General features: G+C 44.8%; 3 protein-coding genes and 3 pseudogenes across 6 annotated transcripts in view; 4 read left to right on the forward strand and 2 right to left on the reverse strand.

The window, feature by feature from the left end:
- Positions 1 to 6,056, forward strand: part of LOC147359635 (uncharacterized) — a 63,840-nt gene extending 57,784 nt beyond the window's left edge. Inside the window, exon 6 of the mRNA XM_086335655.1 lies at positions 3,394 to 6,056. The gene's annotated coding sequence lies outside the window, so the exon portion shown is untranslated. The remainder of the gene's footprint in view (positions 1 to 3,393) is intronic.
- LOC147359637 (uncharacterized) overlaps positions 1 to 8,986 on the reverse strand; it is a 37,635-nt gene extending 28,649 nt beyond the window's left edge. The window contains exon 1 of the mRNA XM_086337234.1: positions 8,853 to 8,986. The gene's annotated coding sequence lies outside the window, so the exon portion shown is untranslated. The remainder of the gene's footprint in view (positions 1 to 8,852) is intronic.
- The window catches only part of LOC147359629 (uncharacterized), a 675,420-nt gene that overhangs the window by 402,374 nt on the left and 246,412 nt on the right, over positions 1 to 26,634 (reverse strand). Inside the window, exon 6 of one of the 3 annotated variants that reach the window (XM_086337323.1) lies at positions 8,082 to 9,161. The exons of the other annotated variants lie outside the window; for them this stretch is intronic. The gene's annotated coding sequence lies outside the window, so the exon portion shown is untranslated. Of the gene's footprint in view, positions 1 to 8,081; positions 9,162 to 26,634 lie in introns of those variants that run through there. 3 annotated transcript variants of the gene reach the window in all.
- LOC147359638 (uncharacterized) lies at positions 1,574 to 8,088 on the forward strand (annotated as a pseudogene). The gene has a single exon (XR_015140981.1). The product of XR_015140981.1 is annotated as an uncharacterized LOC147359638 (transcript).
- On the forward strand, positions 4,282 to 5,309 carry LOC147359639 (uncharacterized; annotated as a pseudogene).
- LOC147359640 (serine/threonine-protein kinase MARK2-like) lies at positions 5,868 to 7,987 on the forward strand (annotated as a pseudogene).

Consider the following 26,634-nt stretch of genomic DNA (forward strand, 5'->3'; position numbering starts at 1 on the left):
GATTTATAGTGGAAAGATCATTTAAATAACTTTGTACAGAACAACAATACATACCTGTAAATAGTGGAAAAACTTAAAAGGGAAAAAGTAATTACAGTTATTTGTATCTTGTATTAAAAAAAATTCTAATTCCAACTGTCCACTTATTTCTAGAATGAGCAAAGAATTAGTTTCTTATTGTCACTGTTTTATATACCCAGTGAATCTGAGCACTAGTCTCTAGGAATCTGCACTCTGTCTTACTTTCTAAAAAAATTGTGTAAATGTACATTTATTTTCTAAACTTTTTGTCATCACAAAGTTTTTTTTAAAAAAAAAATGATTGGTATATTGATTTGAGTTTTGTCTGGTCTTTTATGCACAAATTTCACACATAGTTAAAAAGTAAGTCTTGACTCTGTGACATGTAGTGGAAGTTTAAAGATTCTTTTAGCAAGCAATCTGAATGCAAGATTCTTTGATATTTTTATTATTGTTTCCCTTGAACCATCTTTTTGATATATTTTTTTAAAATTGTGGTAAAAGACACATAATATAAACTGCATTAATACCATCTACAACATTTTCAAGAGTGCAGTTCAGTAGTGTTAAGTATATTCACGTTGTTTTCAACCAGTCTTCAGAAATCTTAGTCGTGCAAAACTGAAATGCCATCACCATTAAACAACAATTCTCTATGTCTCCTTTCCCCTAGCTCCTAAAAACCGCCTTGTAACATTTTCTTTTCTTTCTTTCTTATTTATTTTTTTTAATGTTTAACCATACTGCAGGCATGTGGGATCATAGTTCCCTGATCAGGGGTTGAACCCATGCTCCCTGCAGTGGAAGGGCAGAGTCTTAACCATTGGACTGCTAGGGAAGTTCCCATTATATTATATTCTCGGTGTCTCTGAGTTTGAGTACCTAGATACTTGCTGTAAATGTAATCAAACACAGTATTTGTCTTTTTGTTACCGGATTGCTGCTGCTAAGTCGCTTCAGTCGTGTCCAACTCTGTGCAACACCGTAGACAGCAGCACACCAGGCTCCCCTGTCCCTGGGATTCTCCAGGCAAGAATACTGGAGTGGGTTGCCATTTCCTTTTCCAATGCGTGACAGTGAAAAGTGAAAGTGAAGTTGCTCAGTTGTGTCTGACTCTTAGCGACCCCTTGGACTGTAGCCAACCAGGCTCCTCCATCCATGGGATTTTCCAGGCAAGAGTACTGGGCTCTTGTTGCCAAAACAAAGTCAAGCTCTCCAACTTCGGCCTAACAACCAGTGGCACCCAGGAAAGCAGCTAGACACTTTCTGCGGGAGCCCCGCGTTCATGGCCCCAGAAGGATTCCTAGGGATGCCTTAGGCAGGCCCAGCCGTGGACGTGTGAAGCCTCGACGGCGTCCTGTACACCATGGTAACTAGACGCCTCCTCTTTGGGGGACAAGATTTCTGGGAGCTCCAGCAGCGTGTGCTTAGAGGGCAGTAGCATGTGCCCAAATACATATCCAATCAGATAATAGACTTACTCTGAAGAATGCAAACGCTCAACCTACCAACAGAGGTACTTTAGATGATGTTTGCCAGCGTCCATGTGTGAACATGGGCCAGGAAGAGCCACTGCCGCCAGCCTGTGAAGAGCACTCCCTCCCAGGTTACCTCCTGGGCATCGGGCCTCTGCCTCCGTCGTGCGGCCTGTGGCCTCCAGGTGGTAGACAGGTCTCCCCAGTGGACAAATGCCATTACTAGAAAGTGTGAGATGATCCTGGGCTGGTGGAGGGACCAGATCCAGGGCTTCGACGTACTCAGTGGTAGTGACAGCGTGCACGTGAATGAACCCTGCATGGGGGCCCGCGCCATCGTTGTGAGGCCAGCTTTTTCCTCCGACCTCAACAGCGAAGAACATACACCTCCCGCCAAGCCCTGAGATGCCCATGCTTAAACCCGACTGAATTTGGGAGACCATCCAGCAGCAGGAGAACCGGGAGTCACGGAGAAGGCCAGAGAGCCTGCCACACCCCAACCCTGCCCGGAGGCAAGGACCGTTACCCGCAGCCCAGCCCCTCCACTCACAACACCCACGATGCCAGCAGCGCTCTAGCCACAGATCACGCCAGTGACCGCCACGACACGTGCGGGACCAGGCTCACCTGCGGCACCTGCGGCAGGCGTGACAGCAGCCACACCCGTGACACCAGCGTAACTCGTGACACGAGAGACGCCCGTGACACGATCAGCACCTGCGGCAGCTGCGATACCACGGGTACCAGCCTCATCTGTGATGCCTGCACCAGCCGTGACACAAGCCACACCTGGTACACCAGCCCTCCCATGAAGCCCTAAGCACCCAGGACGCCACTGGGGAATGCAATATTGATGACACCCGTGCCACCCACGATACCTGCATGACCAGGGACACCAGCCTCGCACGTGACCCCAGAGGCACCCCTGACCCCAGAGGCACCCATGGCCCCCGTGGTGACCACGCCATCCATGATACTTCTGTCACTAACAACCGTGACACCAGGGGCACCCTCAACACTGAGGGCACTCACAGCACCTGTGACTCCTGCAACACAAATGGCACCCATGACACCGATGGTAAAGTTGCAGAAGAAACCTACTGCCTTCTGCATGTGCCTTGGGTGGCAAGCTCCACTCTTTTTGGGCACCCCGAGAATATGTCCCCAGTCACTCCCCGTGGCGTCACCCAGAAAAAGAAGGGAGTGCCTGGGAGAATCTGGAGGTGTCTGAGTATATTTGCTTGGACTGCCCAGCAAGAGGGCTAATAATAAAGTGGTACCAGAAACAGCCAATGGATGACCTGCCAAGCTCCCCAGGACCTGGTCATGTTCCCCCCTGGATGATGGGATTCAAATCCAGCAGCCCTACCACCTAAAGCAAAGCCTCCAATCCAAAATCCTGGCCAGCTCAGACGATGCTCTAGAGTGCTCTGGGCATCCAGAAGAGGCACCACCCTGTCCCGACTGCCCCTCCTTCCCTGCTGGGTGAAACTTCAGAAACTGGACTGTGCCCTGGGGCATGTCCCGCATCCCTCAAGCTTCTGTCTATCATGTTGGTGGGGAGGGGACAGGTGTTGCCAACACCTTGGATCTTCTCTTGGTTCACTCCTGAGTTGGTATAGTTAATAGTTTATTAGCATAGTTAGATTTATCACGATTGATATAGATGTGAGGAATAGAATACTTGTATAGCACTGTTAGCATACTCAGTATTGTTAGTACAGTTAGCATTCTTGTTGATGGCTTAGTGGAACTCCGTATAGTTACTGGTATAGTTGGTACAATTAGGTAATTAGTATAGCTTAGTGGTAGTTAGTATGGTTAGGGATTCAGGACCTCATGTCCATGTCTGTTAAAAAGGTGGCTCGTACTGAAATGTATGCGTTCCTTCACACAGTCATTGAAGGCCACGTTGTCAATGAGAAGTTGGCCCAGTGTGTTCTGACCACAGGAGTGGTAGCCATCAAGACCATTACCAAGACAAATCAGAGCTTCGCCAGCATCCAGGAACTGTTTTGAGAGGTTAACAGCATGAGAATCTTAAACCACCCGAATGTTGTCAACCTCCTGGAAGTGATTGATACTGAGGAGACTGTGTTTATAGTAATTGAGTTCCTCCGCGGGGCAGACTTGTTCACCCTCAGGGACGCCAAAGACAGAGGCGGAGGCCCAAGGCCAGTTCTGCCAGCTGGACTCGGCTCTGCAGAACTGCTAGCATCCCTGTGTGGTTCCCGGGGACTTGAAGCTGGGCAGCCTCCTCCTTGATGCCAACAACAACGTCAAGGTCTCCGACTTTGGCTTAACAAGCAGTGGCACCCAGGAAAGCAGCTAGACTCCTTCTGCGGGAGCCCCGCTTTCATGGGCTCCAGAATGCTTCCTATGGATGCCTTAGGCAGGCCCAGCCATGGACGTGTGAAGCCTCGACGGCGTCCTGTACACCATGGTAACTAGACGCCTCCTCTTTGGGGGACAAGATTTCTGGGAGCTCCAGCAGCGTGTGCTTAGAGGGCAGTAGCATGTGCCCAAATACATATCCAATCAGATAATAGACTTACTCTGAAGAATGCAAACGCTCAACCTACCAACAGAGGTACTTTAGATGATGTTTGCCAGCGTCCATGTGTGAACATGGGCCAGGAGGAGCCACTGCTGCCAGCCTGTGAAGAGCACGCCCACCCAGGTTACCTCCTGGGCATCCAGCCTCTGCCTCCGTCCCGGGGCCTGTGGCCTCCAGGTGGTAGACAGGTCTCCCCAGTGGACAAATGCCATTACTAGAAAGTGTGAGATGATCCTGGGCTGGTGGAGGGACCAGATCCAGGGCTTCGACGTACTCAGTGCTATTGATAGCGTGCACGTGAATGATCCCTGCATGGTGGCCCGCGCCATCGTTGTGAGGCCAGCTTTTTCCTCCGACCTCAACAGCGAAGAACATACACCTCCCGCCAAGCCCTGAGATGCCCATGCTTAAACCCGACTGAATTTGGGAGACCATCCAGCAGCAGGAGAACCGGGAGTCAGGGAGAAGGCCAGAGAGCCTGCCACACCCCAACCCTGCCCAGAGGCAAGGACCTTTACCCGCAGCCCAGCCCCCTCCACTCACAACACCCACGATGCCAGCAGCACCCTAGCCACAGATCATGCCACTGACCGCCAGGACACGTGCGGGACCAGGCTCACCTGCGGCAGGCGTGACAGCAGCCACACCCATGACACCAGCGTTACCCGTGGCACCAGAGACGCCTGTGACACCATCAGCACCTGCGACAGCTGCGATACCACAGGTACCAGCCTCATCTGTGATGCCTGCACCAGCCGTGACACAAGCTACACCTGGTACACCAGCCCACCTATGAAGCCCTAAGCACCCAGGAGGCCACTGGGGAATGCAATATTGATGACACCCGTGACACCCACGATACCTGCATCACCAGTGACACCTGCCTCGCACATGACCCCAGAGGCACCCGTGACCCCAGAGGCACCCGTGGCCCCCTTGGTGACCGCACCATCCATGATACTTCTGCCACTATCACCCGTGACACCAGGGTCCCTGCGACACTGAGGGCACTCACGGCACCTGTGACTCCTGCAACACCAATGGCACCCATGACACCGACGGTAAAGTTGCAGAAGAAATCCACTGCCTTCCGCATGTGCCTTGCGCGGCAAGCTCCACTCTTTTTGGGCACCCCGAGAATATGTCCCCAGTCACTCCCCGTGGCGTCACCCAGAAAAAGAAGGCAGTGCCTGGGAGAATCTGGAGATGTCTGTCTGAGTATATTTGTTTGGGCTGCGCAGCAAGAGGGCTATTAATAAAGTGCTACCAGAAACAGCCAATGTATGACCTGCCAAGCTCCCCAGGACCTGATCATGTTCCCAGCTGGATGATGGGATTCAAATCCATCACCCCCACCGCCTAAAGCAAAGCCTCCTATCCAAAATCCTGGCCAGCTCAGACGATGCTCTAGTGTGGTCTGGGCATCCAGAAGAGGCACCACCCTGGCCCAATTGCTGCTCCTTCCCTGCTGGGTGAAACTTCAGAGACTGGACTGTGCCCTGGGGCATGTCCCGCATCCCTCAAGCTTCTGTCTATCATGTTGGTGGGGAGGGGACAGGTGTTGCCAACACCTTGGATTTTCTCTTGGTTCACTCCTAAGTTGGTATAGTTAATAGTTTATTAGCATAGTTAGACTTATCACAATTAGTATAGTTGTGAGGAATAGAATACTTGTATAGCACTGTTAGCATACTCAATATTATTAGAACAGTTAGCATTCTTGGTAAGGTCTTAGTGGTACTTCGTATAGTTACTGGTATAGGTGGTACAGTTAGGTAATTAGTATAGCTTAGTGGTAGTTAGTATAGTTAAGGATGCAGGACCTCATGGCCATCTCCGCTAGGAAGGTGGCTCATATTGAGAATCATGAGATCCTTCACACAATTGGTGAAGGCCAATTCGCCAAAGTGAAGTTGGCCCGGCATTTCAGACCAAGGAGGTGGTAGCCATATCAAGGTCATTCAAAAGAGAAATGAGAGCTCCTCCAGTCTCAAGGAAGAAAATCAAGAGTTTATTAACCTAAAAACCGTAAACCACCAGAATATTGTGAAACTACTAGAAGTGTTTTATACTGAGGAGGCTCTATTTATAGTAATGGAGTACGTCAGTGGAGCAGACTTGTTCACCTACTTGGAGGCCAAAGGCCGCTTGACGGAGGGGTAGCCCGAAGCCCGTTCCACCAGCGGGTCTCGGCTCTGCAGCACTGCCACCAGCGGGGCGTGGTGCACCAGGATTTGAAGCTTGGCAACCTTCTCGGCACCAACAACAACGCCAAGATCTCCGACCTCGGCCTTAGCAACCAGTGGCACCCACAAAAGAAGCTAGACATTTTGCGGCAGCCCCACGTTCATGGCCCCAGAAGTCTTCCTGGGGAGGCCTTATACAGGCCTAGAGGAGGATGTGTGGAGCCTCGGTGGCATCCTGTACACCATGGTAACTGGATCCCTCCCCTTCAGGGGACAAGATTTCTGGGACCTGTGGCAGCGTGTGCTTAGGGGTCACTACCATGCGCCCAAATATCTATCTAACAAGATAATAGACTTACTAGACAGAATACTAACACTCAACCCACCAACAGAGGTACTTTAGAAGATGTTTGGCAGCATCCATGGGTGAACCTGGGCCAGGAGGAGCCACTCCCGCCAGCCTGTGAAGAGCACCCTGGGATGACAGTGGAGACAATACTGGGCTGGTGCAGGGACCAACTCCAGGGCTTAGACATAAGCAGCGGCAGTGACATGAATGAACCCAAGGTGAGGGCCCGCACCATCACTGTGAGGCCGGCCGTTTCCTCCGACCTCAGCAGCCAAGAACATAAGCCTACCCCCAGCCCTGAGATGTCCATGCTTATTCCTGCCTGGCTTTGGGAGATCATTCAGCAGCAGGAGAACCAGGAGTCAACGGAGAAGACCAGAGAGCCTGCCACTCCCCTACCCTGCCCGGATGCGAGGACCATCAACCCCAGCCCAGCCCCCTCCACTTGCAACACACGCGATGCCAGCAGCCCCTGAGCCACCGATCATGCCGGTGAACACCACGACACGTGCAGGACCAGGCTCACCTGCGACCCCTGCAGCAGGCGTGACAGCAGCCACACCCGTGATACCATCGTTACCCGTGGCACCAGAGACGCCCGTGACACCATCAGCACCTGCGACAGCTGCAATACCAGAGGTACCAGCCTCACCTGTGATGCCTGCAGCACCTGTGACACCAGCCACACCTGTGATCCCAGCCTCACCTATGACGCCCTGAGCACCCAGGACACCACTGGGGCCTGCAACATAGATGACACCCATGGCAACTGAGATACCCGTGACACCAGTGACACCTGCCCCACCCGTGACACCAGAGGCACCCGTGACACCAGTGTCACCCGTAGCACCTGCGTCGCTCACAGCACTCACAAACCCATGGTACACAGGACAACCACATCACCTGTGACACCTGCAACACCAATGGCACCCATGACATCAGCGGTAAAGTCCCTGAAGGAAGCCACTGCCGCCCGGAGGTGCCTGATGTGGGAAGCTCCACCCTTGTTGGGCAGCCCGAGAATATGTCCCCAGTCACTCCCTCTGGCCTCACCCAGAAAAAGAAGAGGGTGGCTGGGAGAATCTGGAGATGTCTCTCTAAATGTATTTGCTGTGGGCTGCCCAGCATGAGGACTAATAATAAAGTGATACCTGACAAAGAAAATGGATGACCTGCAAAGCTCCCTGGGACCTGGTCATGTTCCCACCTGGATGACGGGATTCAAATCCAGCACCTCTACCGCCTTCAGGAAAGCCTCCTATCCAAAACCCTGGCCAGCTCAGAGGATGCTCTGGAGTGATCGGGGCGACCAGAAGAGGCACCACCCTGGCCTGGCTGCCCCTCCTCCCCTGCTGGGTGAAACTTCAGAGACTGGACTGTGCCCTGGGGCATGTTCCCCACCCCCCATACTTCTGTCTTTCATGTTGCTGGGGAGGGGATAATGCTTGTCATCTCCTTGGTTCTTCATAGTCTTAATAAACTTTATGCTCCAGAAAGATACATCACACTCTGTATTGCCTTCTTTCTGGTTACAGAAGTGTGTTGTCATGTAGTACTTGGCCTTAAGACCTAAGAATTAGCACAATCATTCCCAAGAGCAACAACTGCTGCACTCCAGGGCAGACATGCAGAAAGAGTGTATTATCCCCCTGCACTGACATTACCTAATATTTTCAGAAGGGTCAAAAGGAACTTTTGATCCCTACAGCCAGTGTTAAAGGGACAGGGACGTCTGGGATAGGCTAATAAGTCCTGTGAACCAGCCGGTGTGTGGTGTGGTCAGGTCCCCATGCAGATGAGGTCTTGAATGTCCCACAGGAGTTGGGTTCTCTCCTTCTCCCATGGGGAAGGGCCCTGATGTGTGAGATGTTTAAAAATTTTTTGATGTGGATCATTTTTAAAGTCTACTGAACTTGTTACCATATTGCTTCTGTTTTATATCTGGTTTTTCCGCCTGGAACCATGTGGAATCTTTGCTCCCCAACCAGGCATTGAACCTGCAACCCGCTGCGCAGGAAGGTGAAGTCTTAACTACTGGACCACCAGGGAAGTCCCTCTTTTATCTTAATTTTTTTGCTGTGTGGGTTTGAACACAGGGACTGGCTGACTATCAAAAATACTAGATTTGTCAGCGTTCCCTGGTTCAAGGAGCCACTGAACACAGGGGTGACTGGAACAGGGTCTTCTTCCCAGAGGCCTGGCTCTGGGGGCACACCCTCTCAGAGGCATCAGCTGCACTGTTCCGTGGGCTCTTGTGTGCTTACCTGTCACTTGCTGACTGCGCATTTCTTCACTACCAAGATGCAGAGCACTCTGGCCACTCGCCCGCGAGCCATCTCCTGGGGTAATCACAAAATGGTCTACAAGATTCTAAGTCAATCAGGCTCTTTCCGCTTTTCTTCTCAGCTCTTAGCTCTTTGTTTTGTGTATCAACAGTGTCATTGACTTTTTTCTTTTTTTTTCTTTTTTCTTCTCTTCACCTGGATTCTCTAGCAAATGGGAGCCTAGGAACTGGCCCAGTATGCAAGGATCCTTCCCCTTTCTTCTCATTTCTTCATTACTGTTTCTCAGTTCTGTATCAGGGGGAAAAAAAAAAAAAAAACCATGGGCCAAGTTAGTGAAAACAGATCTCTCACTGCAGAGGGGGAGGGACATCGACACACCAAACTACAATTATGTTAATTGGGTGGGAAAGAGAGGAAGACTTGAATGGATTCCTCCTCTACTATAACACAAATGTAATCAGAGAGCAACGAACTCTGGATACATGGTACATCCTAAAGGCAGTCAGGAAGGAATAAAGCAGTCTGAGGTGAGGAGATGGGCTGGGCTGCTGGTCATCCCACATCTGAGATGACATTCTCAGCTGGCTTTTAGGTGAACCCTTCTATCTCAAATGAGGGACTTTAAGATTCGTTCACAAGATAACCACTTTCAGTCATCGATTACTCTGATATACATCATTCATATGCACAGAGTGAAATGTGTTCATTTTGGATATTTCCTGAAATCCAACTCACTAATTCACAAAGCCTTGGGAGTATCTCCCTACAAGATGCTTATTAATTACAAAGTTGAACTTTAAATCTACATTGGAGAAACCTCACAGACACCACCTTAAACACATGGTCAAAGTCTACCTCACTAGTAATAAAATGTGTCAACCTCGTAAACCCTTTTGGAGCTTCCCTGGTAGCTCAGCCATAAAGAATCTTCCTGCCAATGCAGGAGACATGGGTCTGAGTATTCAATCCCTGGGTCAGGAAGGTCCCCTGGAGAAGGAAATGGCAACACACTCCAGTGTTCTTGCCTAGAAAATCTCATGGACAGAGGAGCCTGGCAGGCTACAGTCCATGGGGTTGCAAAGGAGTTGGACACAACTGAGCAACTAAACAACAACCTCATGCACCTCTGGATGCAACGCACCGGGAAGGGGATACCATCGTGACTGTGCAGAGACCTTCCCAACCATCTCGTCCACACCAGCGTAGTGAGCATAGTACCATGTCTTCTGTGAGCTGTCCTTCTGTGCACTTCCCCACTCTTACTCCAAAGTCACAGCAATGATGCCTGTGCATGTGGATGCTGAAATATCTTAAGTTTAGTTGACATTACCAACAACAATCATCAGACAATGGAACTGTGTTGATGCAAAACAAGCCCTCATTCTACTTGGGGAAAAATTCAATTAACAACGGAATCATGTAGAGCCACCCGGTGGTGATGGAGATTTAGTGGCATACTGCAGTTGAAAGCTGCCTGTAGGGGCCATGGGGCTATTTCCCCTTTATTCTTGCTTTGCCAGCCCCCAGCAACCATGCTGGTTGCCACTCATCACAAATCAAATGAAACAAAAATCACCAGGGGTTAAAAAGCCTACACTGGATTATAGCCATGCCATTTAGAACATAACATTTTACTGGTAATTGCATTCTGTTGAATAAATATCCTGACATCAGCTTATGGCATATTAGTATTCTGATGGTAATTATTTTCACTTAAATGTGTCTGCCTCTAAAACAGGAAAGGGTACAATGACACGAGGTTTGGAGATGGAATGGATAGTCTGTTTGTTAAACCAGAGGCTCTCGCGTGGAGTTAGGGTTGTGGGTTAAACAAATTACACAGAGATTTATTTCATGTGATGTCTTTGCAAAATTATCTATTGAAGCCATACACTTACAGTTTTCAAACTCTGTTGTATATATATAGAGCCAGGGGCTAGAAGTACAGAAGCTGAGGCTCTTCCCCAGACATTCTGTATTCGAATCTTTAGGAGCAGGACTCAGGAATCTACATGCTTAACACAGTTCTCCAGTCTTCCAGTGAACTGCCAGTTTGACGAATACTGTTCTAAATGTTTACCAGTCTTATTCCAAAGTATCAATGATGATTCAAGTATAAATTCATCTAAAAAGCACAAAGTCTACCACTGGAAATAGACCAAGGAACAGCAAGTATGATTCATGGGTCAAATCTGACTCAACAACTGTTCTTACATATAAAGTTTTATTGGAACACAACCATGTTTATTTGTTTACAGATTATCTACAGCTACTATATTCATTAAAAAAATTTTTTTTTGTTACTTTCTTGTTAAAACAGAAAGCAGTTGTGACAGAGACCATATAACCTGCAAAGCCTGAAACAGTCACCACCTGGCCTTTGTGGAAAAAAGTTTGCCAACACCTGATATAAACAGATATCGGGGACTGAGGGACCAGGAAACTGAGTAAACTAAGAGAGACAGGCAGGTTGAGCCGCTGGCTCCTGCCAAATTGTCAAATCCCTTCTTTGCTTTCTTCTTTTTTTTAAAGTGGTGGATGCACTCTGTAATTTTTGCAGATTTACTGAAATGTAATTGATATAATGTGGATGTACAATGACATTGAGAAATGGGAAAGTAATATTTAGAAGGGCAGTGATATGTTTGACATTTTTATGTTGAATTTGAATTAATAGAGAAACAGTTTAAAGTAAAAATGTCAGGGGGCATTTGGAAAAGTTAGATTCAGTTCAGTTCAGTCAGTTCAGTCAATGACAACCCATCCAGTACTCTTGCCTGGAAAATCCCATGGACAGAGGAGCCTGGTAGGCTGCCGCCCATGGGGTGGCGAAGAGCAGGACACAACTGAGCGACAACCCACTCCAGTGTTCTTGCCTGGAGAATCCCAGGGACAGCAGAGCCTGGTGTGCTGCCGTCTATGGGGTCGCACAGAGTCGGACACGACTGAAGCAACTTAGCCTCAGTAGCAGCCAAGGGGAAATACTCTCAGCTGTTACTAACTAACATCAAGGTGGGTGGATGCCAGCTGTGACAAAAGCCCTGCAGGAGTAGTTCATGGGACAGGAAACATGGAGAGACAGTAGTGTTCAATATAAATTCAAAACTGAGAAGCTTTGTATGGTCTCTAACTGTCGCTCTGCAAAAAATCTGCACACAAAAATAAGAACATGTGTGACAATGTGAGCCCAATGGGAGACACATCTCTTACATCTCATTTTAAAAGAAATTGAAACCCAAGTTCCCTTTCTGTCTATCATCCTCTTGTCCTCTTTCTTCCTTAGAGAATTACACCACATCTCATAGTTCTCTTTCCTCCCTAATCAGTCTTCCTGAGAAACTAAACTGAAAATTTTTATTTAATATCTGTTTTCATTAGTAAAATTCTTCTCATAATTCTTTGAAAATTCATTCTCCCACACAGGAACGTTCAACATTTTTGTCCTCAACTCTAAAAGTCAGGGGCCTCATGTGTACTTTGGTTTTCTTTCCACTTCTCACAAAGCACTTTACTCTGAAGAACATACCTATTCTCGTGGACTTAACAACAACAACTTATCTTTATCTGATTATTTAACATCAGAAACCCCAAACTGACAGTTTAGTTCTGTAAAATATATTCACTACACAACTGACAATTTATAAAAATTAGTCTCCATTTCACATCCCTCCCTACGTAACACAAAGATCTCCTAATGCATTGAGGCAAGTGAGGTAGCATTCACTGGTTAGTACCTGTAAACAACTATTTTCACTATGAAACACAAGAGCAAATCTATTTCAGAACAGAATTGCACTTCTTGCAAATGATGCAGGATTTCATGATGTCAAAACACAGTTCAGATACTTAGAACAGCGCTCGTATGGAAGAGTTACTCCAGTGAACAAATGAAGATAAATTTACAAGGCTGATGACAGAATGGTGACTTCAAAGACTTTACAGAAAATTACTTGAATATCAAAAAATTAGGAGACTTAGAAAAAAAATGATGAATCCTCACGTATGTTTTGCAAATTTTATGTTTTGCCCTCTTTATAACTGTGCCATTACAGTAAAGCTGAGAGCTTCAATAGCCAAAACAATCTTGGAAAAGAACAAGGTTAAATGTCTCACACTTTCTGATTTCAAGTTTATCACAATGCTATTGTAATCAAAACAGTGAGGTATGTGTATAAATATAGACAGAACAGTGGAAAAGAATAGAGAGCCCAGGTATGAACCCTTACAATCACAGCCAAATGATTCCTGATAAGGAAGCTAAGACCATTCAATGGGGGGGGGGGGGGGAACGGGGAACCCTTTTGAACAAACAGTTGTGGACAAACTAGATATCCACATGCAAAAGAACAAATTGTACCCTTACCTTACACTGTAGACAAAAAGAAGTAAAAATGGATCAAAGATCTAAATGCAAGACCTCAATCTAGAAAAATCTTAGAAGAAAACAAAGAAGAAAAGCTTCATGACATATTTCATTGTAATTTCTAAGAAATTTCGGGGTAATTTTTTTTTTTTTTTACAACACGTTTTTCGGATCCTTGGCTAACTCTGAAAATCAAATTGACCAAGACAGAGTAATAGGAGAAAGCATATATGTTTACTAACATAAGTCTTAAGAAACATGGGAGCCTTCATAAGAAAACCAAGATCTGAAGAAACAGTGAAACCTGAGTGTTTTCACACCAGATTTGATGAAGACTGGATAGTCATGAAGAAATATAATAGGCCAAGGAGCATGAGGGGAGTGTAGTATTCTGGGGGAAACTTAGCAAGGCCTATTTGGAGTCTTTCTCGCATCCTTTTGTCTTTGGAGATGAGGACGCACCTTTGCTTCTATAGGGAAAGCACTTCTCACTTAAGAGTATTATGACCTACTTTAGGGGTGAAGGGTGAGCAGAGGGACAAAGTAACTTTCCTACTTCTGCTGTTTTCTCAGAGTCCTTCAACTTAAAATATAAAATATGCCAAGGTGTCATATTTTAGTGTAGCATGGTCTGAACTCCATAAGATATGACACCGAAAGCACAGACAAACAAAAGAGATTAATTGGACTACAATTAATATTGTAATTATTAATATTGTACAATATAATATTGTAATTACAATCCACAAACGTGGATACACGTTTGTGCATCAAGGACACAATCAGTAGTGAAAAGACAACCCAAGGAATGGAAGGAAACATTTGCAAACCATATATCTACAATGAGTTAAAATATAGAATATAAGGGCAATTTCTAAGATTTAACAACAATAGAAACAAAAGGAACATAATAAAAAATGAGTAAAGGATTTGAAAGAAGTTTCTCCAAAGAAGATATACGAATGGCCAATAGGCACATGAAAAGATGCACCACTTCTCTAGTCAACAGGGAAATGCAAATCAAAACCACAGTGACACATCCAGCTCATACCCATTGAAGTAGCTGCTATAAAAAGAAAACAGAAATAAAAGAAAAAGGAACACCTGTTGACAAGGATGCTAAAAACGGCAGTCTCTGGCACTATGTTCACATGTGTTTCTTCATGGCGGCACTGGGTCTTTGCTGCTGGATGCGGGCTTTCTCCAGTGTCCAAAAGTGGAGGAAACCCTCTGGATGCAGTGAGTGGCCTCAGCAGGTGCAGAGTACGGGCTCTAGAGCACACAGGCCCAGTAATTGTGGCCACAGGCTTCACTGCCCCACAGAATCTGAAATCTCCCCAGACCAGGGATTGAACTCGTGTCCCCTGCACTGGCAGACAGATTCCTAACCACTGGACCACCAGACAACTCCCCTTTTGCACTATTTATAGGAATGTAAAATAGTGTAGTCACCATGAAAGAGCATGGTGGTTCCTCAAAAAATTAAAAATCAAATTTCTGTATGGTCCACCATGTATACATTTGGAATATGCTCAGAAGAATTGAAAGCGTGGTCTTGAAGAGATGCTTGTACACCCGTGTTCCTAGCAGCACTACTCACAGAAGCCCAAAGGTGGAAGCCACCCAAAGGTCCACTGATAGATGAATGGATAGACTAAATCAGATGTAAACGTATAACAGAATAGTATTCACCATAAAAAGAAAGTTCTGACATGTGTTATAACCTGTACAAACCAAAAGGACAGAATACTAAAATAATCCAGTAACACGGAGAAGGAAATGGCAACCCAGTCCAGTACTCTAGCCTGGACAATCCCATGGATGGAGGAGTCTGGTGGGCTACAGCCCAAGGGGTCACTAAGAGTCGGACACAACTGAGCAACTTCACTTTCACTTTTCACTGTCACGCATTGGAGAAGGAAATGGCAACCCACTCCAGTATTCTTGCCTGGAGAATCCCAGGGACAGGGGAGCCTGGTGGGCTGCTGTCTACGGGGCTGCACAGAGTCGGACACGACTGAAGCGACTTAGCAGCAGCAATCCAGTAACAAAAAGACAAATACTGTGTGTTTGATTACATTTACAGCAAGTATCTAGGTACTCAAACTCAGAGACACAGAAAATATAATATAATGGGAACTTCCCTAGCAGTCCAATGGTTAAGACTCTGCCCTTCCACTGCAGGGAGCATGGATTCAACCCCTGGTCAGGGAACTAAGATCCCACATGCCTTGTACTATGGTTAAACAGTAAAAAAAATAAATAAGAAAGAAAGAAAGAAAAGAAAATGTCACAATGGTGGTTTCTAAGAGCTAGGGGAAAGGAGACATGGAGAATTGTTGTTTAATGGTGATGGAATTTCAGTTTTGCACGACTATAGATTTCTGAAGATTGGTTGCATAACAACGTGAGTATAATTAACACTACTGAACTGCACACTTGAAAATGCTTTAGATGGTATTAATACATTTATATTATGTGTCTTTTACCACATTTAAAAAAAAAATCAAAAAGATAGTTCAAGGGAAACTAATAAAAAAATGTCAAAGAATCTTGCAGATTGCTTGTTAAAAGAATCTTTAAAATTTCATTACATGTCAAACAGTCAAGACTGACTTTTTTACCATGTGTGAAATTTGTGCATAAAAGACCAGACAAAACTCAAATCAATATACCAGTCATTTTTGTTTTTCGTTTTTTTTTAAACTTTGTGATGACAAAAAGATTAGAAAATAAATGTACATTTACACTTTTTTAGAAAGTAAGACAGAGTGCAGATTCCTAGAGACTAGTGCTCAGATTCACTGGGTATACAAAACAGTGACAATAAGAAATTAATTCTTTGCTCATTCTAGGAATTAGTGCACAGATGGAATTAGAATAGACATTTTTTTAAATATAAGATACAAATAACTAATTACTTTTTCCCTTTTAAGTTTTTCCACTATTTACAGGTATGTAGCCTTGTTCTTTACAAAGTTATTTAAATGATCTTTCCACTTTAAATCTCTGGAAAATAAAGACCTCCTTCAGTTCTGTCCTCCATGCAGATGACTTCCAACTCCATCTGTGGACCAGAGCAATCTAAGTTTTCTAAATGCCCCGGACATTTTACTGAAAATGTTTCTCTATTAATTCATAGTCAACATAAAAAGTCACGCCTATCATTGCCCTCCTAAATATTACTTTCGCTCTTCTTAACGCCATCGTACATGCCACACCAACTTAAGTGAAAATACTGCTGTTATTCTGTCTTCTTCCATTTACTCACCTGTCATTTATGTGTCCAAGCCCTGCTGATTTCTCTTTGAAGGCTTTCATCTGCACTCCCTTTTTCTTTCTTTCCAAGGCTTCTTTTGTTCTGACCCTTACCACTCATGCCTGCTGCTGCTAAGTCGCTTCAGTCATGTCTGACTCTGTGTGACCCCACAGACGGCAGCCCACCAGGCTCCGCCATCCCTGGGATTCTCCAGGCAAGAATACTGGAGTGGGTTGCCATTTCCTTCTCCAATGCATGAAAGTGAAAAGTGAAAGTGAAGTCGATCAGTCGTGTCCGACTCTTAGCAACCCCATGGACTGCAGCCTACCAGGCTCCTACATCCATGGGATTTTCCAGGCAAGAGTACTGGAGTGGGGTGCCATTGCCTTCTCCATTAACCACTGGACCACCAGGTAAATCCGCAACACGATTAATCTTTTAAGGCAGCTCTGCTTCGGCCAAAACACTATATTCATCTTCCGCAAACTTGCTTTTGCTTTTCCTATCTCTTGGCTTTTACATCATTACCTCTTCATGTTTTCTACCTCTCCAAATCCTATTCAGACCCCAATGCTGCCTTTCTTATGAGCTCAAGACTAAGTGTGCAAACAGTAAGAAGGTGGAGAGCGCCGCGTAAACAGGTGACTACAACACAGGGGCGTGTGTGCTACAGTGGAGGTTTGTGAGCAGACGCTGAAGACAGGAGAGGTGAGATTAGGGCTGAATATGGGGAATAAAGAAGACGGAGAGGCTCGTGGGGCAATGGGAAAGCAAGGTCAGGCTGCCCGGGTGCAGTGGTCTCTTTGCCCCCCGTTTTTTGCATTTGTACTTGTGTGGTCTTTCACGACTTCTCATATAAATGTTAACTGGTATTCTGTTCCTTTTCTGAATTTTTTCAACTTTTTTTTTCTTCTCAACAATTCCACTTCCAATTTACTCCATCTTACTATGGACTTCCTGCCTGTTCACACGCGTACCTACTTCATTCCTGACATGCGGTACGCCCTCTCCAGTGCTTTCAGTATATTCATCCACCCACCATTAAAGTCCTATCTTCCTGTTACTGCCTATTTTTAAACTTATCTTTTGGGACCTCCCTCGTGGTCCAGTGGCTAAGACTCTGCGCTCCCAAGGCAAGGGGCCTGGGTTCGATCCCTGGTCAGGGAACTGGACCCCACAGGCCACAACTAGGAGTTCAAGTGTCCCAACCTAAGATTCCACAGGCCACAATCAGGACCCGGTACAGCCAAATTAATAAATAAATATTTTTAAATAATCCTTACCTTTCAACACATGGCACAAGGATTTTTGCATCCACTAATTTCTGCTTGTTTGGGTTTGCCTGATGGCTCAGATGGGAAAGACTTTGCCTGTAACGCAGGAGACACAGGTTCAATCCCTGGGTCAGGAAGATCCCCTGGCAAAGGAAATGGCAATCCACTCTAGTATTTTTGCCTGGAGAATTCTGTGGGCAGAGGAGTCTGGCAGGGCACAGTCCATGGGTCACAGAGAGTCAGACACAACTGAGCAACTAACATTTTTCACTTATCTTTCAACACATGGGGCAAGGATTTTTGCACCAACTAATTTCTGCTTGTTTAACAATGCACAAGAGAATAAATATGGTTGTTAAAGATGCCTATATAAAAGGGGATTCATTTTGGTTTCACACTGTTATCGCCTCATCACATACTCAAATCACAGAGAAGGCAATGGCACCCCACTCCAGTACTCTTGCCTGGAAAATCCCATGGATGGAGGATCCTGGTGGGCTGCAGTCCATGGGGTCGCTAAGAGTTGGACACGACTGAGTGACTTCCCTTTTACTTTTCACTTTCATGCACTGGAGAAGGAAATGGCAACCCACTCCAGTGTTCTTGCCTGGAGAATCCCAGGGACGGGGGGGTGCCTGGTGGGCTGCCGTCTATGGGGTGGCACAGAATCGGACACGACTGAAGTGACTTAGCAGCAGCAGCAGCAGCATACTCAAATCATTTCTACTTGAAGTATACAAAAGGGGAGATATATTTTGGGTGACAGTATCTTTTGACTTCAGGATGCTGTAGAAGATTTGGGTTGCTCTTTACCCACCACTGTTTTTCCCACCACCACCACTCTACTCTTTCTGAGCTGGTCAATCATATGGCGCATCGAGTCAGACCGCAATCCAATCTGCTCAATTAGGATATCTCTTCCCTGGCCACAGTGACTGACTGAGGCATGAAGACATGACACAGGCCCCAGCAAATCAGAGCCACCCTCGGATGTTTCCCTGAAGCCATTGTGGGCGGGCGAGGGGGAGATTATCTGAAATAATAAGCTATCTAGATTATCTGAAATAGCTAGCATCATGTGAAGAAATGTGGGTAGCAATATTAGACACTGTGTGGAAAAAGTATGAGTGAGAATAAAGTTAATAGAGAAAACAGAGGTGGGACAAAGGAGAAAAAGCAAGAGAGAATGACTTTTCTCTCCTTTGATTCGGCTACGTCCAAAAGTAGAATGTCCATCCTGAAACTTCTCAGTTATGTGAACTTTTTAACTCGGACTTTGCTTCTTAAAGTTAGTTTCCATTCAGCGTGTAACTCTTGCAACCAAAAGCATTAAAAAAAAATCCAGTTATACAGACATATATCAACTGAAACATTGATGATAATAATATCTTAAATGAAAACAGTATCATATATAGTTTATCTAGTTGCTTTTGATTTTACTAATATATATATATTTACTGTATACACACACACACACACACACACACACACACATATATATATATATATATATATATATATATATGTACAGGCATCCTAGGTGTCGCTAATGGTAAAAGAACCCATGCAGGAGACGTAAGAGATGTGGGTTCGATCCCTGGGTCAGGAAGATCCCCTGGAGAAGGGCGTGGCCATCCACTCCAGTATTCTTGCTGGAGAATCCCATGCACAGAGGAGCCTGACGGGCTACAGTCTATGGGGTCACAAAGAGTTGGATACGACTGAAGTGACCTAGCACCAGTACACATATATATGGCAGGCCATAAAACAAGCCTCAACAAATGTTAAAGACCTGAAATCATACAGGGTGTATTATTTAATCATAATGGAGTCAAACTAAAACTCATCAACAGTAAACAACAGTAGGAAAAATCTCAAAATACTTAGAAATTAAGACACACACTTTTAAATAACACATGGATTAAAAAGGAAGTCTCAAAGCAAAATTCTTTTAAGAATACACAGAACTGAATAAAAATACAACATATGCAAATATGTGAGGCCTATCTTAAGCCATGCTTAAAGGATAATTTATAGTACCTAAAACATCAGAGATGATAATAGGTATCAATAATCTGGATTCTTATCAAAAATAAATAAATCAATAAAAACCTAGAAAAACAAGAGCAGTATAAACACAGAGCAAGAGGGAAAAATAAAGTATCAAAGATAAGAGCAGAAATAAATACCATTCAAAACAGGAAGACAATACAGGAAAATCAGTGAAACAAAAAGCTGGTTTCTTCAATAAAGCTATAAAACCTTTATCAGGACTGACAAAGATACAAGATGAAAACACATAAATCAGCAACATCAGGCATAAAACAGAGGATATTACTATAGATCCTGCAGCCATTAAAAGGATAATAGGAGAATAACGCAACTTTGTGCTTATAAGTTTGACAACATTAAAGAAATGGACTAACTCCTTAAAACCCACAAACTACCACCATTCAGTCAAGATTTAATAGGCTGGTAAAGGTTCCTATAACCACTAAAAAATTTTAATTTGTAATATGTGTGTGCTAAGTTGCTTCAGTTGTGTCCGATTCTTTGAGACCCTAGGGACTATAGCCTGCCAGGCTCCTGTGTCTATGGAGATTCTCCAGGCAAGAATATTGGAGTGGGTTGCCATGCCCTCCTCCAGGGGATATTCCCAACCCAGAGATCGAACCCACGTCTCTTATGTCTCCTGCATTGGCAGGCAGGTTCTTTACCACTCACACCACCTGGGAAACTCCAATTTGTAATATAAGGCTCCCCCCAAAGAAATCTCCATGCCCAGTTTCAGTAAACAAATTTGCCAAACATTTAAAGAAGAATTAATACCAAGTTTACATAATCCCTTCCAGAAAAATAGAATAGAAAGAAACCCTTCTCAACGTGTTTTTATGTGGTATTACTATGATAAATATTAAACCAGATAAAGGACTGTACAAGAAAAGGAAAACTGCATACGAATATTTCTCATAAATTGAGATACAAAAATCTTTAGTGAAATATCAGTAAACTGAATCCAGCAATGGATAAAAAGAATTACATGTCATGGCCAACTCCAATGTATTCTGGGTATGTAAGGTCTGGTTCAATAGTCAAACATCAATTAATGTAATTCAATATGTCGTAGACTATAGAAGAAAATCATACGATCTTATCAATTGATGCAGAAAAAGCATTTGACAAAATCCAATACTTATTTATGATAAAAATTCTCAGCAAATTAGGAATAGAGGAGAATTACTTTAATTTGATAAATAAAATCCACCAAAAACCCTGTCACTAGTATCATTATTTTAAAAGTGAAAGACTGAATACTTTCACCATTAAGATCAGGAACAAGGCAAAGATACCTATTCTCACCATTCTTATTCATCATAGCACTGGAAGTTCAAGCTAGCCCTCTTCAGTCTGTCTAAAACAGGCCTTATGTTGGCAATAGGGTTGGGAGCCTGGGAGTTATCATAGGAAAGAAACACATGCATTTGGAAACTAGCGAGTGGGTAGAACATCTGAGCTGTGTGGACTATAGAAGTGTAAACGGGTGGGAGAGTTGAGCATGTACTAGCAAACTGGAAGTGTGTGTTAGTCGCTCAGTCGTGTCCGACTCTTTGTGACCCCATGGACTGTAGCCCACCAGGCTTCTCTGTCCAAGATTTTTTCCAGGCAAGAATGCTGGAGTAGGTTGCCATTTCCTTCTGCAGGGGATCTTCCCAAACCAGGGATCAAACCTAGGTCTTTCCTATTGCAGGCAGATTTTTTTTTTTTTTTTTTTTTACTGTTTGAGCCACCAGGGAAGCCCAGCAAACTGGAAAGACCAGAATTCTTTCTCCCCATCATTAGGTAACAAATAGGAGACACAAAGCTAGTGTCCTGGGTTACAAGTCCCCCCACCCCCAAGTCTCCAGCAAATTGCTCAATGAATCACAGCAGCAAAACTCCATTCTGTGCAGCACAGCAAAAACGGTGACTCTTTGCACCTAAAGAGCAATTGTAATTTTATCAGGCCAGCTGGAGCTTGTTTTTGAGTCTGTGGAAAGATAGGAAGCTTTCAAACAGGAAGTTGGGATCTGGTTACAGTGAGAAATCTGTAATTTTGTTCATGACTTTAGAGCAGAGGAATGTTCTGCTGGGAAACAGCATTGCTGCAACAAAGTCTAAATTTTATGTATGTATGTATATGTGTGTATGTATGTGTATATATATATATATATGTTTAGGCCAATTTGGCTGCTTAGTGCTGGTTCTTATTCTCAAAGTTTGAGTGTTATCTTTGTTTTGGCCTAAGAAAAACTCTGTTCCCTTATTTAGTGATGCTGTCTTCTTCCCGGGTGGCTTAGTGGTAAAGAATCATACTGCAGTGCAGGAGGCATGAGTTTGATCCCTGGGTCAGGAAGAGCCTCTGGAGGAGGAAATGGCAGCCCACTCCAGTATTCTCACCTGGAAAATCCCACGGACAGAGGAGCCTGGCAGGCTACAGTCCATGGGGTCTCACAGAGTCAGACATGACTGAATACACACATCCTCTTCCCTGGGACAGTCTTCAGGATCCCCTTTCAAGTTTAAAGCTCAAAACTCTTAACTGGATCTCAACACTCCTAGTTTTTTCAGAAATCTCTAAACTTTCCTCTGCCTCCTCTCATATTTCCAACATCAAGTCCTGGCATTTTTGTCTCGGAAATGGTTCTTAAATGCATGATCTGTTCCCCATTAGGCTAGGCACGACCCCAGTTCAGATCCTTACCATCTCTTCTCTGCACCCGTTTCCTGCCTCATCTCCTGACTCAGTAAGTCTTTCTCCACCTTGCTGCCAGCGTGACATTCCCAGGACGCACATTTGATTGAAGCATTTCCCTGCTGACATCATTCCTGGTGGTTTCTCCTCCTCAACTGTGCCATTCAAAATGTGCTCCAGAGGCAGGGGCAGCCAGTCTGTTCATGATAAGGTAAGTGCAGAAACGGAGAGCAAGCATTTGGAGACTTTATAAACATTTGACATCGCCATGATATCTGAGCATGCTATGAGTGGACTTGTGTCACTGAACAGGGTAAATACAGGATGCTTCCGAACCCACGTGATGAATCACAAACCCCATCCTCCTTTTGGCCTGTGACATATTGGGGAATAAAAACCAACAACTGCCTCTTACCATAGATGGTTCAAGAAGCCCGGTGCTACACGATAAAGCCCAAAGACTACCCCAAATCCTTCATGATCTGATCTTTGGGTTTCTTCCAATGTCTTCTAGACTTCTGTACCTAACACCCCTCTTCTGTGAGGCACCTTGACAATTCTTCTAGTGTTATGCACATATTAATTCTTCTTTCTGACACACCATTCCCTGCCTTGTCTCTCTGGAAGCTTTCTCTCCTCTTTTGAAAAGAAAGTGAAAGTCTTAGCCTCTCAGTCATATCTGACTCTGCAATCCTGTGGACTATGGTCCACCAGGCTCCTCTGTAGTCCATGGAATTCTCCAGGCAAGAATGCTGGAGTAGGTTGCCATTCCCTTCTCCAGATCTTCCTGTACCAGGGATTGAACCTGAGTCTCCCACGTTGCAGGCAGATTGTTTACCATCTGAGCCACCAAGGAAGCCCACTGTTTTGCTAAAACCACTCCTATGAAGGCATTTCTGATGTCATCTTGGGGTCACCAGTGCACATAAGCCTTCCTTGTGCCCTTCTGCACTACCCAGTATACAGTCACTCCAAATTTTTTTTTTGCAATGCCAAATTCAGGATGAATAGAATAAGACAAAATTCCTACCATCAAATGCTTGCCAGTCTCATGAATTTTCTGTGTATTGTTTGCTTGCAGTGGCCATGTCTGGAGCATCTCTGAGTCTCCAAAGCCTCTGGGCTGTGAACATATGAGGGACTGAAGTTGGAATTAAGACTGATAATGATGGGTGAAATGGCTTCCCTGGTGGTACAGTGGTAAAGAATCTGTCTGCCAATGCAGGAGACACGGGTTTGATCCCTGGTCCAGGAAGATCCCACATGCCAAGGGGCAGGTAAACCCATGTGCACCAACTACTGAGCCTGTGCTCAGGGCCTGGGAGCCGTAGCTACTGAGCCCTTGCGCCACAGCTACAGAAGCCTGCGCACCCTAGGGCCAATGCTCCACAGTAAGAGAAGCCACTGCCAGAAGAAGCCCGAGCGCTGCAACTGGAGAAACACCCACACAGCAACGAAGACTCAGCACAGCCAAAAATAAATATATAAATCATATTTTTTGCATCTTTAACACTCTTGGTTAATCTGTCTGGGCTTCCAGTTCTCCTTTTATCACATGTAGGATTTGAACCATAAGATGCCTGCATCTCCTTTTAACCTCAAATACTGTACTCTAGGGGCTGCCCAGGTGGCGCGCACCTGGTCAAAGAACGTGCCTGGCAGTGCAGGAGACACGAGACGCCGGCTTGATCCCTGGGTCTGGAAGATCCCCTGGAGGAGGAAATGGCAGCCCACTCCAGTATTCTTGACCGAAGAATCCCATGGACAGAGGAGCCTGGTCCACAGGGTCACATCCTACACAGTCCATAGGATCACAAAGTGTCGGACACAACTGAAGCACCTGAGCACACACACACATGCATTGTCCTCTAGAGGCAGAGAATTCACATCACCAGAACTCACTTCCTCCAGACTCCCCTAGAAGATGGTCTTTATTACCCCCTTCTCTTGCACCCCATACCAATTCCTCAGACTCTAAACACAAAAGTTGACAACCACAGGAATGTACGTAGTTCTGTTTTCCTGAGACTTTTCATCAGGTCTTTCTTGATATCAACATCTTTTTGGTGATAATGATCTTTCAGTTGCTTGTAGCCAGGTGAATAAAACAGAAATAAAACAAGAACTTCAAACTTGGATTTTTTTCTCCTGACGTCTTCACTAGGTGTTATTGGGAAATTGAGGTGACAAAAAAAAGGCATGTTTCAACAAAAACAGGGCATACACTCACAGGCCTGGCAAAGATCATCTGATAGTCATTCACATATGAAACAATAGATCTGGAACATCTCAAACACATTACACTGGAAATGAGTTGGTCTTGTGGGTAATCCAGTCCAGGAAGTTCCCATTACATCTACTGAGGTCAGAGATCTTTCTCTTCTCTCCATTCTATCAGATTTCACGGAAATACAGGTTAAAATATATTTTTCTTTTAGATCAATTGTTCTTTTGTTGTTTTCAGATCAGATCCAAGTCTCTTGTATCCACAAGACTTCCAAGCAATAGATAATTCTTTCTAGACCTTATCCAACATCTGACTCTCGATTTGGAATAAACAAGTTCTATCAGATGAAATTCTTACATTGCTTATATTTGATATTGTTAATGAATCGATTTGACTCCTCTTCTGTGTCACAGCAGTGTCATGATCAGTCATCATTTTCTACTGCGTTGCTGTCTGGAAAAATGTGCAGCATGCTTTAAGAACACAGTCTCCCTTCTGAGCCTTCCTCTTGTCCAAAACACATATCCCAGCCCTTTCATGTCTGGCTAGAACTAACACACCCTTCAAGTTTCAAATTAGATACCACTTCCCTGGCACCCCTTTTGTGTTTCCCAAGCTGGGACAGATAACATTCTTTCTTGTTCCCATAGTATCCTTGAAAACCAGTGTTTGAAAGAAGAGGATAGGAATGCAAATGTCAAGTTATACCTAACTTGGTAGTGAGCAGAGCAACTAGAATGCCTTCATGTTGAGGTGGTCTACCCCAGTTCAGTCTAATTTTTAGAAGAAAAAAATTTTAAATTAGCAAAGACTGGAGAGCCTGGCATCTTTATTTTCTCAGACGATTCTTCTCAGAAATACTCAACTGAGTCAAAATAGCTACTAAGATGCTCAAAGATGCTGCAAGTATAATTGCTCTACAGTGGGGGAGTTGTATCACTGGGAATGCCACAGTTACGTAAAGTCCTTAAATAGTGTGCTGTAGAGGCTTTCTAAGGAATCAGACATGAATTCATCCAATACATCACTTCTCTTTTAGGGTACCTCTCTTCTCTTCTCCTCCCTCCCCCGCAAAATAACTCCCCATGATTTTGGCATGTGATTCTGGGATAGCAATTCTTCAACCCAAGACCACAAGAGAGAATGATGGAGCTACTGGTCTCTGGGGCAAGCCTTGCAGAGACGTCTGTCCCTGCAGAGTGCCACTGTGTCTGTCCTCATCTTTCAGATTCCTTTCGCTTTAATTGACAGTACAGACCTCCCCCCCAGCCTCCCGCTCCTTCCCTGGTGCCATATCCAGGGGCCTGCTACAGCATTAGTGTTTTCAAAGCAATATTCCCAGCAGGAGTTCCCAGAGCAGACTACACACCCAGGAGGAAGGAGATAAAGGTCTGAAAACTCAATTTTAATTGCATTTGGATTTGGGAAGCCTGTTTTGATTAACAAGTTACACTGTAACGGCATATCTCTTCTGATTTAATGAAAAGGGTTTTTTCTCCCTCCTTAAGAAAGTGAAAGAGGGAGTCAGATAACTCCAAGACGCCCCCACCTCTAACCCCCAAGCAATAATTTGATTCACGCTGGCTAATTTGAATGCCGAGACTGCGACAGACACAAAAAACCTACTTTCAAAGGACTCTGGCGCCCTCTGCTGGCAACTGGTGCTGAGACCAGTAACACAGAAAGGTCACTGAGTATTAGTGTTATCTATCTACTCCACTCCATTCATTTAATGAACAAGGTGGGGACGAAGAGCCTCACTCAGTGAAGCTTGTTAATAGGAATTGTATGCGGCCCAAGGACACCGTACCATGTCAGGAAACCTCTTTTTTTGAATACTATGCATATCTTCCCTAGGTATGGCCTTCTACAAACTATTGATCCCCTCCAGTCTCGGTTTCCCATC

The sequence above is a fragment of the Bos grunniens genome, chromosome 14 (assembly GCF_055505025.1).
Source record: "Bos grunniens cultivar Pamir isolate PY7600 chromosome 14, Bosgru_T2T1.0, whole genome shotgun sequence".
Taxonomy (NCBI): domain Eukaryota; kingdom Metazoa; phylum Chordata; class Mammalia; order Artiodactyla; family Bovidae; genus Bos; species Bos grunniens.